Source organism: Apis laboriosa, unplaced genomic scaffold (assembly GCF_014066325.1).
Source record: "Apis laboriosa isolate Shangri-la unplaced genomic scaffold, ASM1406632v1 scaffold19_cov150, whole genome shotgun sequence".
Lineage (NCBI taxonomy): Eukaryota > Metazoa > Arthropoda > Insecta > Hymenoptera > Apidae > Apis > Apis laboriosa.
In genome coordinates, this window is record NW_025222278.1 from 1259442 (window position 1) to 1276310 (window position 16869).

The 16869-nt window shown below is 33.2% G+C and overlaps 1 protein-coding gene across 5 annotated transcripts in view; it reads left to right on the top strand.

Annotated features, from left to right (window-relative positions):
- The window catches only part of LOC122712191 (putative polypeptide N-acetylgalactosaminyltransferase 9), a 302022-nt gene that overhangs the window by 139887 nt on the left and 145266 nt on the right, over positions 1-16869 (top strand). For all 5 annotated transcript variants that reach the window (XM_043931628.1, XM_043931624.1, XM_043931623.1 and 2 more), the window contains one exon: positions 3083-3281. The gene's annotated coding sequence lies outside the window, so the exon portion shown is untranslated. The remainder of the gene's footprint in view (positions 1-3082; positions 3282-16869) is intronic.

A 16869-nucleotide genomic window follows, 5' to 3' on the forward strand; every position in this document is an offset into this window, starting at 1 on the left:
GAAGAGGTGAGGATTATTCCTTTCAACGGAAAATCTCGGAAGAAAGTGGAAGAGGGAAGTGCGCGAGTTTTTCAGCGTCGCGTAAAAACGTTTTTCCCGCCTTATTCGTCGGCCACACAGACTCGAGGGGTGGAATTGAAGCTGGGTCTGTGGCATGGCGAAACGCGTCTGGGTCGTTAAGCCGGCAGGGATTTTATCCGTGCATGTTCCACGGTCAGCCGCGTAACCGGTATTTCTACTGTCGTTGACGCTTAGTCACAATGTCCACCTTCCTGTTTCCGTCCGTCTTTGAGCGGTTCACCGGTGTCGCTCGAAGCCTTGCCCCGTGTTTAAACCTTTCCAGATTCCTCGCTTCTTGTCGTTTCGAATAAAAACTGTAATCCCTTGCCGCGACGAATCCCACTACGGGGAAACGTAACGGTAACGCTACGAATATTCTGTATTCACTTGTTAATTCGTTCCTGAAAAATGAAATAGAATTAATTTCGTTTTTTTTTTTTTAAATAAGAATCGAAGAAGGAGAAAGGAGAAAGGATCGGTCTTGAATCGAGACTCGATTAAAATAACATTTATTAAACTTAAGCTTTAGTGGATTTTTTTTTGGAATGAATATTGGATTCCTTATTAAAACAAATGTGAAGAATATGAAGAGATTCCATTATATCACGTTTTTAGAAATTATTGCGATTATTAATTTTCGTGAGATGCTTTTGTTTCTGTAACGAATAATGCAATATGTTATTAACGGATGTTTGTCTTGTTGTTAAATTTATTTCAATTATTTATTCTAAATATATTATTTCTTCTTTTTTTCTTTTCTTAAAAGCTATAACTTTTAAGAAAGTTCCTCGACCAATAACGTTATAATGAATAATCAAAGGGTATAGGTTTGCAGCTTATGTTGTCCCCTGCGTATCGTTTGCTCTTTGCTCCAATTCCATTCCTTTACATTTCTCCCCGGGTCTTATTCAGAAGGGGGATCTAAGAAACTCGTTTCGTTTACGTGAAAACATTTCTGAATGCTTCTTCAATGGTAATCCCTTCATTTTTTTCTTCCACCAAAGGGCGGAGAGTTTAATTAAACTCGTCATTATCGTTATTTTTCGAGTAAACGGTAAATAATAAACAAGAGAGATATATTATTCTTTGCGGTGAAAGAGGATAATGAAAGAAGAAGGAACAAGAAAGAAACGAAGGAAATATATCCAACGATGTGGAAATTTTTGATGGCTTATGTAATTTCTGCAACTGTATAAAATGAAATGTATTCGTATATCCATAAATATGCAGAGGATGCAGGGGATTGAGAAGAATCTTTTTTTTCAAGTTAACAATTTTACTTCTTCTACTAGTTATTGACTATAATATACTTTGTTTTCATAGAAATTTTAATAGAAAGTCGCCTCAAGCGAGCCGTAAAAGCGTCGATAAAATTGCATCGGTAATTTCATTCCCATTATTCCAAATTTGCCAATATTAATTATTTTATTATTATTCCATTTATAACAAATATAGGAATAAATATCCAACACTCGCATATTCCAATTTTATACCGATTTGCATATATGAATATTTATGATATCCTCATTCTAAACATTTCCTTTTTTTAACGTTATCACATCATACGTTTTCTTTGCAACATATATAACATATAGTGCGTTTAATTGCTTCTAATTATTTGTTCTAACAAGGTTGATTAAAAAAAAAATTAATTTCAGAAAATTTATAAATTCGTAAATTTAATAATGGAAAAATATATGAGGTTGTCCACCGAATTATAATAGAATCGTTGTTTTCTCTCATATTTGTTATCACTTCTTTGTCCTCCTTATCAAGGATCACGAGAACGAACGTGATTGTAATTATTATCATCCTCCCCTCCTTTTCTTTTTCGTTCATCTCACTAGAGGCTCTTTTCCTTTATCCTTTGTTGGCTATTATATGCGAATATCTCGAACGACGAGACAAATTTGATTTCCTCTTGATTTTTCTTTATTATCGAATCCCTTCTTCTCTGCCTTTTTTCAATTCGCCCCTCCAACTTCCTCGTTCTTTTTCTCGCACTCCTCTTCGAAAAGAATGGTGTGAGCAATGTCTCGCTTTTCCGTGTATGTGCATGCGCACCTCTGTTATAATTATCACGAGCCACGTTCCGCCTTTGAAGCGCGAAATAAAATGTGTATAAGTGATTGTTATATTCATATTATTTTATATTATTTAAGAGGGAGCAACAAGGCGATAAATAACCAGAGAATATTTTGGCTTATTTTGGCTTCGGAGAGAATGTTGGAGAAAGAATCGTGCACATGAAATCACAAATTTTTTATAAATTTTCAAATATATTTTAAGTTTCAGATTTTCATTTTTATAATCTTCAAACATTCCAATTTTCTAATATCCTTCAAGTTTCAAATTAATATCTTTCGAATTCTCGATCGAAAATTTTTTTTTACTCTCTTCAAGATATTTAAAATTTTATGGAATGGAAAATTTAGAATTTGTTTAATATTCAGTCATTTTTTAAATGTACGAAATTACGAAAATAAAGTAGAATTTTATTATTGAAAAAGAAAAATAGTGTAGTCTTTTTGTTAAATTAATGGATTATGCGATAGAAAGAAACGAATAAAAATTTTAAAATTAACGCAAATACATTAAATTCAATAATAGCTTTTAATTTTCTCTATAAAGAGATCCTTGTGTGGAATGTCTGACTACGCATCGGTCAATACTACTCACTTAGGCGTTCCAGCCTCGAAACACCTTATTTTCTTTAATAACACGCCAATTAAGTTATCACGCAATATTTAACGTAATTTATAGTTCCTTTATCTATCATCTTAATTAATCACCTTAATAATTACCGCTTATTTTTTTTCTATCGCCTTAAATAAAAAAAAAAAAAAATAAGAAACTTTAATCCAAATACGCGATTTAAAATTTCATTTCCAAGGAAAAACAATGAATTTTATAATCGTTCTGTTCCGAGATAGAGATTGTACTTAAAAAAATAGAGAGAAAATTTCACGAGTTTAATCGCTTCACCACGTTGCTTACCAGATTCTGATTCTTTTATTTTCAGAGCCACCGAGGCGTGAGTGTCTACGCGAGTAACAGTTTTCCGGCTCGGTTCCTAAAACTTTCACGGCCCGGGCCCGACAACTTCGTGAGAGATTGTCTTCTCGTATATAGGGAACGAGAGCTGATGAATAGCGAACGGAAGTCGATCGTCTCGTCGGATCGGAAGCTGTGAACCTAGAACGTTCTCACGATTCACGAAGGTAAGTTTCACTATTTTAGAATATTATTTTTTCTTACCATCCTTACCTCGTCACTAAAAGTGAATTTTTCGTTCTAATCTCGAGGGAAAAATAACCTAAAAAAAATTTTAAAAATTAAAAATTTATACGAATAACGATTATTAATTAATTATCTGGTAACATACGCATATTCTTATTTTTAAAAATAATTTTTATTTTTAGAAATACGAACAAAGTGCAAATATATTTTTTCAATAGGGATAACACAATTTCTTAATTATTTATATATAAATATTTTTCTCAAAATACATTTTTTTCAGAATAATAAACTAGTTCTAAATCCATCCTCTCGATATAACGTCTTCTTTTGCTCTCGAACAATGGGTCATTCGAGTTAAATCGAAGGAAAATTGGTTGTGCTCGATAGGTGATTCGATTTTTATGCTTGATCGCGATTTAACGATGCGTGGTTGGTTGCACGCGAACTAGGTAACCGAGGGAAAGCACATTTAATTAACTCGGTAAATCGGTCGGTTGTAGGGCCTACTCGACGCTTTGATAATCATCGCCGCCGATAATTTCTGTAGCGTCGTCGATTCGCGCGTATCTTAAGTTAATAGGTCACTGCTTACGTAAGTGCTTCGAGATGCACTTTCGAGTAAGCAGAAATCCACCTCTACAAACGGGATTGCCTTCGATTTAACGAGCATCGTTTGTCATTTCGTTTGAGCAATAGTGACACCGTAGTAGTACCGAGTAATGAATAGAATATGAGAATCTTTTTCCTCTTCAATTCGTTATATCCAAACGAGAGAGAGTGCAAGTAAAGAGAATGTAGAAATTTTCTTTTTCATTCTGTTTCAAGATTAAGTAGGAAATATTATTTATTATAGATTGAATCATTCGAGAATTTGTTTGAATCAATATCCTGTTGATAAAATTTATTATTAAGGAAAAATTTAGTTTAGAACAAATTTTAAGATATTTTATTCATAATTATTATTTTTTTTAGGAAATTAATAAACATTTTCCAAGTATAATAGTAATAAATTCGTTTGAATAACAGAAAGGTGAATTTATTTAAAATTTAGTGATTGCTTAGTTTAATTTATCACGTATAATTCTCTAACGGATCGTTAGGGTATATCTATAATATTAATTTCACAACGTTGTTGCTTTGTTTCATCTGTATCAATAAATTCGAATATAAATACACGTACCATTTATTAAGGTCGATTGTATATTGGCAAATCAACAATAGAAGATTCCTAATAATTCTGATGAAACATTTATTTAGCGAACCAATCCGCATAATGGACGTTTCACGAGTTCACTGTGCACCCAATATGGGCGCTTTGATAACGCTAATTTCAGTTCTGTCATTCGTGTACGTGTCCTGGGACAATAATAGCTCGGTCTGGTGAATTCAGTCACATGTTCTGCAAGAACATTCGTTGCATTAGTATAGAATTATAATATCTCTCTTTTAATTTCGTATTTTATCACGATAAAATACTTCAAACTCGTAGATTCTAAATCCAAATTTATTTTTTTACACGATGAAAACTTCAAAGAGATTTACGTAATTTCTTCTCGTCTCTGATATAAATTAATGATATTTTACTATTTTTTTCCCTTCTGCCTTAATTAGAAAAAAACTCTCTAGAAAAAAAACTAGAAAAAACTCAACTAGAAAAAAATAGCAATAATAACAACAATAATAAATAATATTTCAAGATATCAAACTATCTTTCTGCTGATTAAATTATTAAAAAAAAAAAAGAGGTTTCTATATAAAACTACTCCACATAAAAATTTTTTTAATCATCTGCTTACCTTCTGGCTCACGCTAATCTCAGTTCCGGAAGTGCACGTGTTGCTAATAGACAATGGATACCGTATCTCACAGGGTGCACACGTGTTCGAACTGATACGCGGATATCGTGTACCATTGGGCCGAGTATCCATGCCTGGCCCAGTCCTTTGTGTCCTTCGAACAAAGGGTTCGAATAAACGAGAAAATAATATTATTCCTTTAAATAAAAATCGAGATTTCGAATACGCCTAAACTCCAAGATGGAAACTTGTTTTCTTTGACGAGTGCACGAGTTGAAATGCTAACCATTTTCCTCCCTTTGTCCTCGTGGTCCAACCGCGTTAATTAGCTTAATAAACTTTGAGAGGATGGATCGTCACGACGACCACGATTCCCCTCCACCACTCGATTCCCTTTGTAAAACGACTGTATGCTGTTTACTCATAAGGGATGAAATTTTGGCAAGATGATAACTTTTGTGATAAACGTAACTTTAATTTTATGTATGTAAATTGACCAATAATGAGGAAAAAGAAAAAAAAGTATATTAATTTTAAATTATGATTTGGTCTACAGAACATAACCTATATAACATGATCTGATTTAATCTTTTACCTTTTGAAGCTTGTGTCGTGAACTCGAATTAAATTCTTCGTACTCGTTTATTTTTAAATAATACATTTTGAAAAATATAAATTAAGTTTTTAACTAAATTTGTTAAAAATATAACCTTTGAAGATCGGGAAATTAATGTATATTCGATACTCCTTAATATTTAGAAACTTTAATAATAATTTTGTGAATTATATATTTCTTATTTAAGTCACTTTCGAATAATCGAAAATCTTAATTTTCTATCGATATATTTTCAACGATTATTTAATTGAAAAAAATAAATAGTGAATCTATGCAATTAAATAAAATATAAAAAAGAAAAATTTTGTTTTTCATCGCTAATCAATACGCGAAAAGAAACCGCTAGAAAGTTCGCGATCCTTTGATCTTTCTCCGACCAAAAAGATCCTTTTTTCTCCTCTGCCAGCTGTCCCGATACTCGCTGACGTTCCGGTGTTTCCAATTAACGTTGAGAATCGCGACTTCCAGCCGACGTCGCGTTTCCTTTTTCACGAGTGCAACCGGTAAATTACTTTTTAAGTGTCTCCGTCGGCATTAAGGGCGACGACGTTGCTTAATGACTGTCCAGCTGTGTTCTAACCTCTCCACGTGATCGATCATTCTCCTAAAACTTTACTTTCGACTTCGTTTAATTTCGCAAATTTTTCCACGAAAATTTCGCGTTACGAATATCGTTAATATCTCAATATTCTTCTTTTTCCTTTTCTCGTGTCCCAAAATTTGGAGAATAAAGTTAGGTTAGGTTTAGGGAAATTTTTAAAAAAGATGATAAAGTTGCTTAAATTGCATTTAACAATTTTTACGAGAAACGTACTTTTAATTGGATTTTTCTTTAAAATTCAAAAATTTGTAACGAAGAATGGGCGAGAGAGGTTCGAGCTTAAATCGCATAGGTTTTTTTCAAAGAGCAGTGGATAACGCGGCAAATTTAAATGGAAAGTAAATGGACTTTTGATCGAATAGCCAGAGGTAAAAGGTTGAATCAAGAATTGTCGCGAATTTGCTTACCCAACACAAACGAAAAAGTTTGATACATTTTAAACATCCATATCGCGTGTTCCATAACAAAGTTTTGTTTTAATGCATTCAGAAAAATCGATCTCTTTTTTGCTACTTAAATTATATATATCCAAAACACGATATTTCGAAAAATCAAACGAAATATTTCAAATGATAAACTCGAGATAGATAAAACGAAGATTAAATATAAATATTTTATAACGTGGAAATTTTAACATTGAAGTGAAAATTGGATTTAACCATTTTGAATCCATTCAATTCAATTCAAATTTTGTTCCATTCATTCGATTTCGACGATCATTATATCGTTTAACTTTTTCATCGAATTTAATAAATCCAACGATCACAAAATCCCTGGAACTTAGAATCGTAATCACCCAAGTGATCAAAGAGACACTCGACTCACAAATCGAACATTTCTAAAAACATCTTCAAATCGATTACGTTGCAACATTGCAAATTCTCAAACAAATTAAAGTGTCTATCTTCCCCCTTTCCCCCCCAATGTATATCTCGGCTGGAAAAAATTGGACAAGCGAGGCAAGAGGGCAGATCTTAAGCAATCATAAGCAACCTGATCCTCTTAAATATGAAGAATGGTATCATCCTTCCACTCGAGGCGTCATCTTCAAACACGCTGAGTAGTCGACGATGAAAAAGCGCCCTTAGCATAGGTTAAACGTACCACGGTAAGGTCACGGATGGCGATTATCGTGTCTGCGGCTTCCAAGATATCTTGATGCAGCTTGCGGCCCCGCAAAAAAAATTCCGTCGCTCGCTCGCTCACTTACTTACTTACTTATTTACAATCTCTTGGCTTCGCGGTATTTCACTTTAATGGAGAGGATGATCGCGATGTCGAATGAATTCTTAAGTGTGATCCATTTTTCCTTTTTCTGACGGGGAGGAGAAGGGAGGAGAGGGAGGAGAGAATTTGATTTTTCCACTTCTGAAATAATGAAGTAATGAAATAACGCGTGAAATTCTAAAGAAACGAGAGAAAAGCTGTTGCTTTAGGGATAAATAATTTGAAAGGGTGAATATTTTTCTCTCGTTAATTCGTTGATACTTTATACTTGAATACTTGTATTAAAGATCTTATTTAAGGTCTGTAATTTAAGAAAAAAAAGAAAGGAAAAGTATTTTTCAAATCCTCGATATTGAATTGAATCTAAATTTAAATTATACGTGGTGTATAATTTAATGATATACGATTTTATTAATTAAAATCGATATGCACGAAAGAATATAAATTTTCATAGATACTTACGATGAAAAATAATTTAGAACGTTTTCAAAAATTATTTTTTTTACATACCTTTTTTTTTACATTATTCTCTCTCTCTCTCTCTCTTTGATTTTAGAGATCTCTAATTCCAATTCAGATAAAATCAGATACCATCGTATTTTCTACGAAAGCGAGAGCGGTTGGTCGGTTTGCTCCCGATTTGATAATTTCATGATAATTTCGATGATGAAGCGATCAATTGCAGCCTCGAGGTCGCGATATCGGTTTTATGGACGCGCGAGGACTGCCCGCGTGGGTGTCGAGCACGTGGAAGGATGTCGCGCTCTTTGGAATGCGCGCGTGTGTCGTGAAAGTCCGCATTCCTGGCTTCGGTGGGAGGATTATACCGAGTCCAAGGTCAAACTCAACCACAGAATGAATTTATATCTTCGAGGATACAGATAGGTGAAAGTTGTTCCGAAGAAGGGTTTAACGTGAAGTCAAAATTGATTATTCAATTATATACGTATATTTCATAAAACGTGTTCCAGAAAAGAAACATACGAATGAAAATGATTGAGAAGCGCGTACATTTTTTAAAATAAAAGAAATGGAAAGAGATGTTCATACCTTGCTTGCTTCTTCACGAATACGTAAAATTGATGCAAATCACTATACATTATTCGTATTTATTCAAAAACAAAAGAAAATCGAAGCGAAACAATAAAATTTAATTCAAACGCGAAGAAATAAAGAAAAGGAAGGAGCATAAATATTCAATCATTCAGAAACTAGATCGTCTTTGTTATCGTATCGATCGTTGACTAAAATAACAGCAGCCATTGTCTTCACTTTCCATTCCATCCTCTTTTCCAAAATAAATATATTCGAATCTCTCTCTCTCCCTCCCCCGCACACTCGCGATATTATAATTTCTTTCCACGAATGAAATTTCCATGAATTTATATAGCAAATTATCAGCCGGCCAATACTCTGGAAAATTAATCGAATTATACGCGATTGAACCCCTTGATTCCCCGATGAAAACCGAACGAATTCCCTTTGGATGGGGCGATGGAACTTTTTCGTTCGGGAAATTATCGGTGGTCGCCGATAGAATGCTAATTATCGAACGAACGTATAACAATTATCGGGTTTTCGGCGGTTTTACACCGACCACCACGCGGCGATTATTCGTTATTCTCTGATGCGGCCAGGATGATTCCACCCGCATCCTCTCAGGACAATCGACGTTTCGCACTTTTGTGCGATCCAGCGATAGGTTGCTCGTCAGATTTTATTTTCGGATTTATCTCTCTCAGTCGGAATATCGGATATGCGAATATCCATTTTTCTTATGAACAATCATCGTTTTCAAAATGTATTATATATATATATATATATAACGTATCCATCAGAAATATTTTTTCTCTCTTTTTGAAAAATCGTGAGTGCTGATGAATCGCGACTAAATTATAATCTTTTTGGAAAATTGTAATTTATTGTAATTATTCTTTAGCATCAGTAAGAATTTAAAGTGTTAAAACGTACTTTGTAATATTATTACGCTGTGTGTATATAAAAAGAGTAGTTTTATGGGCCGAGAAGAAATTAATTTTAATGTTTATCCTCGTATTAGGAATTTTCGGTTTGAAAAATGTTTGAAAAAGAATTGAAGATCGTATTTATCTTTTTTTTTTTTATCTGTACATGCGTTCTACTTTTCTTTTTCTCTCGTGCAAAATAATATTTCACTTGTTATTTATAAGCTCGTGGCTCATACTTTCGAAATTATTTTTTAACGAAGTAACTTATCTCACGCGCAAGAAAAACTGGCGCGTTTTCGAGTCAAATATTTTTCTTCTCTATCTTCCCCGCGACGCGCGCTTTTAATAACAAAATTCTGCTCGTGCCATCGTGCTACGTAAAGAATTTTCATATACTTTAACATGAATTCTTTGTTAAAAACTCTAAGAAGCTCTTCAGATTCTTATTTTAATTTTCAAAGAACATCATAATTTCTACTCGCCACGATGAATGTACGAATTTGTAAATAATTTATTAATATTAAATTAATATCAATAATATAGAGTCTAATTAGACAAAGCTACTACCTCGATTTTTATTAACCCAGATTTTAATAATCGATTATTTGACGAACGATTAAACAATTATTTATCGTATCTTCATAAATTTTCACTTACGATATTTATTATTATATAATTTTATGAGATGAACAAGCGAGTTTAACGCTTCGAAAGGGCTAATTAATAGATCAATCATCCTGCATTATGACGATTATTCGCATTGTATTCGTTTCATTTCTTCGATTCTCGTTCCATTCACGTTTCATTTATCATCGAGAGACACGTCTTAACGAGATGAATCGAGAGAATATCTTACGAGACTTTCACGCGTGCATCTTTTGATCCATCATTATCAAAACTAACAGTATTTCAGTTACTTCATACTTCATGACGTTCAGCATACAGCTGAATCAGCGAATATTCGAAATCCTCGTATCCGGGAGAGAAAGAGATGAGCACCTTTATCCCTGTAAAATCACGAGTTTCTAATGTCACGGACATCCAGTAACACGGTTTTCTTTTCTTGGGAAGGAAAAAAAGTTGTAGTCGATTCCCGGCAAGCGTTGGATAGAATAAAAGAAGCGTAAAACGTTTCGAATCGATCAGCGACGGATGCTTAAGGCGGTGTTGCGAAACAGCCTTTAATTGCGAATGGATTTCTTTGTGTCTTTTTCGATGTTGTTGCCGGTATTCTTAAATGGAGAATTATTTCCAAACAGGATCTCTGTTGGAAATAATTTTTTAAATTTGTTAAATTTTTGTTTTATGCAGTGTGCAGATGTTGTTGTTGCTTTGTTCGAAATAGAGCTGATGATCCACAAATTCTTGTTGCGAATTAACTTAAGCAGATTAATAATTTGGAATAATTTCCTTTCTTCTTCTCTTCTGATAATTTTGTTATTTTAAATATTGATATTTATTTGAAAACAGTATATAGATCCTTTTTTCTTTTTTTTTTTTCACGAAGAATTGCTAGGATAATAAAATTCCAACCTCATTTTTCCTTTTTTTTTTTCTTTCTATTCTATGCAATACGATAGTAAATTCTTCGCAAGAAAAAATAGCACTCACATATTTTAATTCATCGAGTACTTTGATTAAAATTTAATTGTTTTCAAATTACGTTGATTTAAAGAAAATTTCAAATTATTTACAATCGAACGTATCATTAATTATCCCAACGCAAGAAATTTTACATTTTTAAAAATCCAAGATAGAGGAATCTTTTTAAAATAAAATAAAATCTGAAATAAATAAAAAAAAAAAGTCACATCAGTTGATTAATCCACCCCCAAAAAAGAAAATTCTTTCCCCCTTTTTATTATCCTCTGCACAAAAAACGCGCAATCAAAGGGGATAGCTCGAAATCCAGCGCGAAACCTCGCGGAGAAGAGAATGGGCAAAGGAGAACCGGTGAGAAAAAATTGAGTGAGAGGAGTCGAAACGAAAGGAGGGAAATCGTGGGTGCAGGATGGTTTAAGAAGTTTCTTCCTTAACGGGAGGAAGGTTCCTTCTGTGATTTCTGTGCGGGTGGAAAGGAAACGGCCCTGGGTTACTGCTGCTTCCTGTAATCCTACTTACGAAGTTCGGTAATGCCGTGGCTATGAATAACGGTGGGATTACGTGGCAAAAGTCGATGCCCGATCTCTTCCCCACGCTGGCCAACGCCAACTTTCGAATCTCCGTATCGTTGTCCGCTGTTTGACTTTTCCCTCCGATTCTTTGGCAACCGGAGATAAGCGCAATCAGAAATTGCCTCAAGTTTTCGGTGTGTACTTGGAAATTGACCGAGTTGTTCGCGGCCCATGGTATTAGCTGAGAATTTTTCTTGGATTTTTTTTTGCTTTGTTGGCAAGTTGCTTTTCTCTGATTCACTTAATTCTCTCCTCCCTTCCTCCTCTTATTGTTTCGGTTTGCGGTTATTTTAATTTAATCTCAATGTAGAAAATATAAAAGATATCTATTATTGGATGAAATAGTATTTTAATTTTCCCTAATGTTATGTAAAAATATTGGTGTTACGTGTAGAGATATCGAGAGAGATTGGAACTTGGTATTTTTGAATCTCATAAAATTTAAGATGAGAATTTATTTGAATGTTGAAATTCTAAGCGAATAGTAGGTTAGAGAGGTGTGAAGTTTGGAGATGCAGAAGAAATTTCGAAACTTGTAGAATAATTTTGAATTTTAATATTCGCGTGGTTTCATTAGTAAGTATTTACGAACTTTAACTTAAGAAACTTCATGGAAATGATGATAAATTTTCATTTTTTCGAAACGATAATATATGCATTTAATTAAATTTTTTATTTCTATTTTCAAAAATTATATTTATCCGTAAAACGTAATGCAATATTTGTTGGATTTAGCTCACCTGATCCATCAATCTTTTAAAAGGAAAAATGTGTATCACATGATAGAATACCTCCAAGCATGTGATATTATAAGTGATCGTATTTTCTAATTTTCATGCAATGGCTAACCATAAAAACTTGATAAAATTCGTAAACTATTTCCATTTTCTTTGTATCTGTTTTAAATAGTTCTTGTTATAATTTTAAATATTAATCTTTTAACAATTAAAGTGTAATTATGAATAATTTTTTTTAGTAAAATAATTTAATAGATTTGTAGCAACGAAATAATTTAAATAAATTCTACCGCACGTATAGTACTTCGTTTTTCCTATAGCATGCACGGTTTAAAGCACAATTCTAAATAATAGCTTGTAGAAGTTTTACTGCATATAAAATGTTCTATAATTGTGTTGTGTTACTGAGAGAAAAGTTTTCTCCTGGATGCTATTTATCTGCTTTTTCTACTCTTACTCTCTATTTTAATTATTCAATAATTTTTACATTAATTTTTAAAGGAAAAAAAATATTATTTTTTACGTACGAAACAGAAATTTAATAAAAATAATCGTACGAAAATTTTGGTTGAAGTTTTTTCATCAATTCGTTATAAGAAATTGAAGTTGTATTGAACGAAATGAGACAGAGATAATAAAACGATGACACAGAGCGCCGCACTGTGGCGTGATAGTGTAACAGAGATGAAGCTATCTTTCTCTATCTTCTCACTTCATCTTACGTAAAGTAGCTTATAATTTAATATAATAAGCTTCAATCGAAATTTCTGTATACCAACTTTTATATTTGTTTTGATCCTTAGTTATTAAGCTAATTACATCTATTTTTATCGTTATTTATAATTTATTCTAAAAAAAAATCACCATTTCATTCTCTTACCGAAAATTTAACAGATTAAACATTGAGCTTTAAAGGAATGATAAAATCATTCTCCATCCATTTTCATCGCTCAAGATACTTCATACTTCAATATTTCACATGTATACTCTTGATGAATAAATATTTTCACAACAAAAGGATATCAATTTAATATCGGATTCCAATTCGTAGAAAAAATTATCGCTTGTCAACATCGCAAGATCTTTGATTATTTTATAACGAATTTTCTCGCTGCGGGACGATTAATTTTTACCACCGACAATTATCATCTCCGTGACCGATCAGGATATATTTTTATTGCGCGAGAACACGAGAGCGTGGTAGTAAAAACCCTCTCGGTATACTCACAGCCAATCGTTTTAATCAACGGTGGCCATTAATAGTACCTTGTCATCGTACCAATCGTTGGTAACCGCTAACCATTCTCGAAGAATCGATCTTGAATCGTTGAGATGTAAAAAACGCATGCTTCTTGGTACACGTGAGCGTAATTGCACGAATCGATTTTGTTCTACGATGACTTTTGCTGCAGATTGGAAATATTCAATCTCGCCATTGATTTACGCAATTGTTTTTTCTTTTTTTCTCTTCTTTTGGTAATATCAGCTTTTTAGATTTTTGTTTTTGATCTTGCATCGATTTATCGAATGATTGGTTGGTACGTGAAATATTTTATTAAAATGTTTTTAATAATTCGATTTGATATCGAGATTGAGTGAATTTTATTTTTGGCTTTCGAATTTTTGAATCTATATTGGCTTATCAACAATAAATTTCAATTCATCTTTGATATGAAATTGAAACAAGAAATTATCTTCGGATTTATCTTTTATCTTTATTTTCAATCACATTCACCTTTTTTTATTCACTGCTCTTTAAATATTTTGAATTTTTCTCATTTCATAATTTAAAAATTTTTATTCAAGAATCCTTTTTTCCCTATTTGCTATATTTGAAATATTATAATATTCTATTTTTAAAATTTAATAATAATGTAATTTCTAAAATACATATATTCCTTGCACCGGATAATTTTTTATTATACAAAAAAAGGGGAAATAAAAACAGAGAAGAAATTTTTATAGATGGTTGGAAAAATGTCACGAAACGGATTTATCGTTAATTACTTTTCCTCCCGATCTGTGCAACTTGCATGGCCGATATTTCCGGATCGTTCGATTCGTTTCCACGTGGCTTCCGGTAGTTTTGAATAATGGCAAGTGAACGATCGATGGTGAAAACTGAGAATTAATAACTGCAATTCGTTGAAGCTGGTCGAATTTTTCCAATGTTGCTCCTGATCATTCATATTCCATTTCTCATTTTTTTTTTTTACCATTTTACGATTCTTTTATCTTTCTTTTTTTTATTCTCATTCTTTATTCAATTTCTCTCTTTTCCAAAGCGTTTATAAATTAACAGCATTTATAAATAAATTTTTATTTTTATTTTTGTGTGCCAACTTTTATATTCGCTTTCATCTTTAGAATCGATTCTTCGAAAATATTTCACGAATACATCCGCATAAGTATCAGTTAGTTAATTGTCGCGTGGCGCTAGTGTCGCATCGGTAATTATAATGTTAACGAATCGATCGAAATATTTTCATTTCATCGATCTACAATAAATATGTAATTAATTAAACAATTTTTTTGTCATCTTTAATTTTTTTATAGCTGTGTTACTATATATAGCATCTATACTATATATACTATATAATAGCGTCACGTGGCGAAAACGAAGAATTAATATCCGATAATTTGTCGAGCTGGTTGGAAATTTCGAGCATCGAGCAAACTAATCACGATGATAAGTCACGTGCGATCCACGAATTTCTCTCTTTCACGAGGCACGCGTTTTTCCCAGGAGATGGAATTTCCACGTACCTCTTTTCGAATCGATTTTCAAAATTCACCGCCTATCCACGTGAATTTACATAATTCATTATCCGCTTGTTCGAATCGATTTTGTGTTTGAAGAAAGATCATTTTTTTTCTCGCTTTTTTGTTCGCTCGTTCCTTGCATCTCTTTGCATTTTTTTTTTTTTTTAATCTTGCAATAATCTTTCGTTATTTTGAAGTTTCATTCAATTTAAAATCATCTTTTATCAAAAATTTCGTTCAAGTTATTATGATATTATTTAAAAATTATGGAGAGACATAGAATTTTAAGAATGTAGAAGTAAAATTTTTACTTACGATAAGAAAAAAAACAATGAAACTATAAATGATTTATGTCTTTGATTCATGTCTCTGAGCACGTATATTTATTTACTTATTTATTTTTGAATTATCATTTTCCAAATCCATCTGCATAAAACCTCTCAATTTCTCTCCGCAACATCAAAAGGAAGAAGAGATATAAAGAAAATAAGAAAAGAGATATATCCCCGGCGGGTTGGGAAGCACGAAAGAAAGCAAATTCGCCGGGCGAATTCTCGCATAATCCCCTAAAAAGGAGGAAAGGAGGAGAAAATTTCACGAGCAGCCTCGTGTGATCCTTAACCGGCCTCTTATCGAGCAAACACCGGGATACGGGACGATCGTGGAACCGGGCAGGTGGAAAATTATTAATAAACATATTCAGAGGAGAAATTTCGTCGCCTTTAACGCGACGTCCCACAAGTCATCAGAATTTTCCATCGAAACCGCGATCCCCAACCGTCTAGAAATTCAGATAAAAGTGCTTCTATCCCGCTGGTAATACGTTCTCGAAACGCGAATCCGCCCGATTTTCGACTCGAGAAGGAGCAAGATTAGCGAAGGAGAAAGGCTGGTTTGGATCCGAGAAACGAGGAATGTCGGGTTGCAGGAAGGTCAGGGGTGAAGGTAAATCGGTTTCGATGATCCTGCGCGGAATTCCTGTCGGATTAAGAAGCGAGAAAATTGTTCCTCGATCCTTCTCCGCAGAAGAAGATCGAGAAACATCGAGTCGATTCTCGACTTCGACTTCCCTTGGTGGTTGTTCGATTTCACGCTTGAAATTATTGAATTCGTCGATCGCGAACGATGCTCGAATCTTTGATTCCTTCACTGAAATTATCCTGAAATTTGAATTAATTTTTGAATTAATTTTTGAATTAATCGATCGATCAATCAAATAAATTCGTAGATTCTGTTACGAAGACAGAATGACACGTCGATTTTTTCTATCTATCCAACGTTATAAAAATCTTATGGTAAGGAGTAGTAGAAAATCAATCTATCGTTGTACAAGTGATTTCTTCGGGTAATGGATCGTGAACAACGAAAGTTTCGTTCGGAATTAACCGAGTTGAAAATAAAAGGAAGAAAGGAAGGATGGGGATAGGGGAGCAACGTGAAAAATGAATGGAAGTTTCGAAATTCACGTCTGGTGCACGAACGGGGGGTTTGGTAGTTAACCGAGACCCGTTTTCAATCAAATCCTGCGGCCGATAGGAGATTTAAATTCGTTTCGACGTAAATGAGTCCACTTCCCCTCCTTTCTCTCTCTCTCTTCCTCTCTTTCTCTTTCTCTCTCTTTCTCTTCCCTGCCAGGAATTCGATCGGGATTTTGTTACTGTGGAAGATATGTAAAAAAAAAAAAAAAA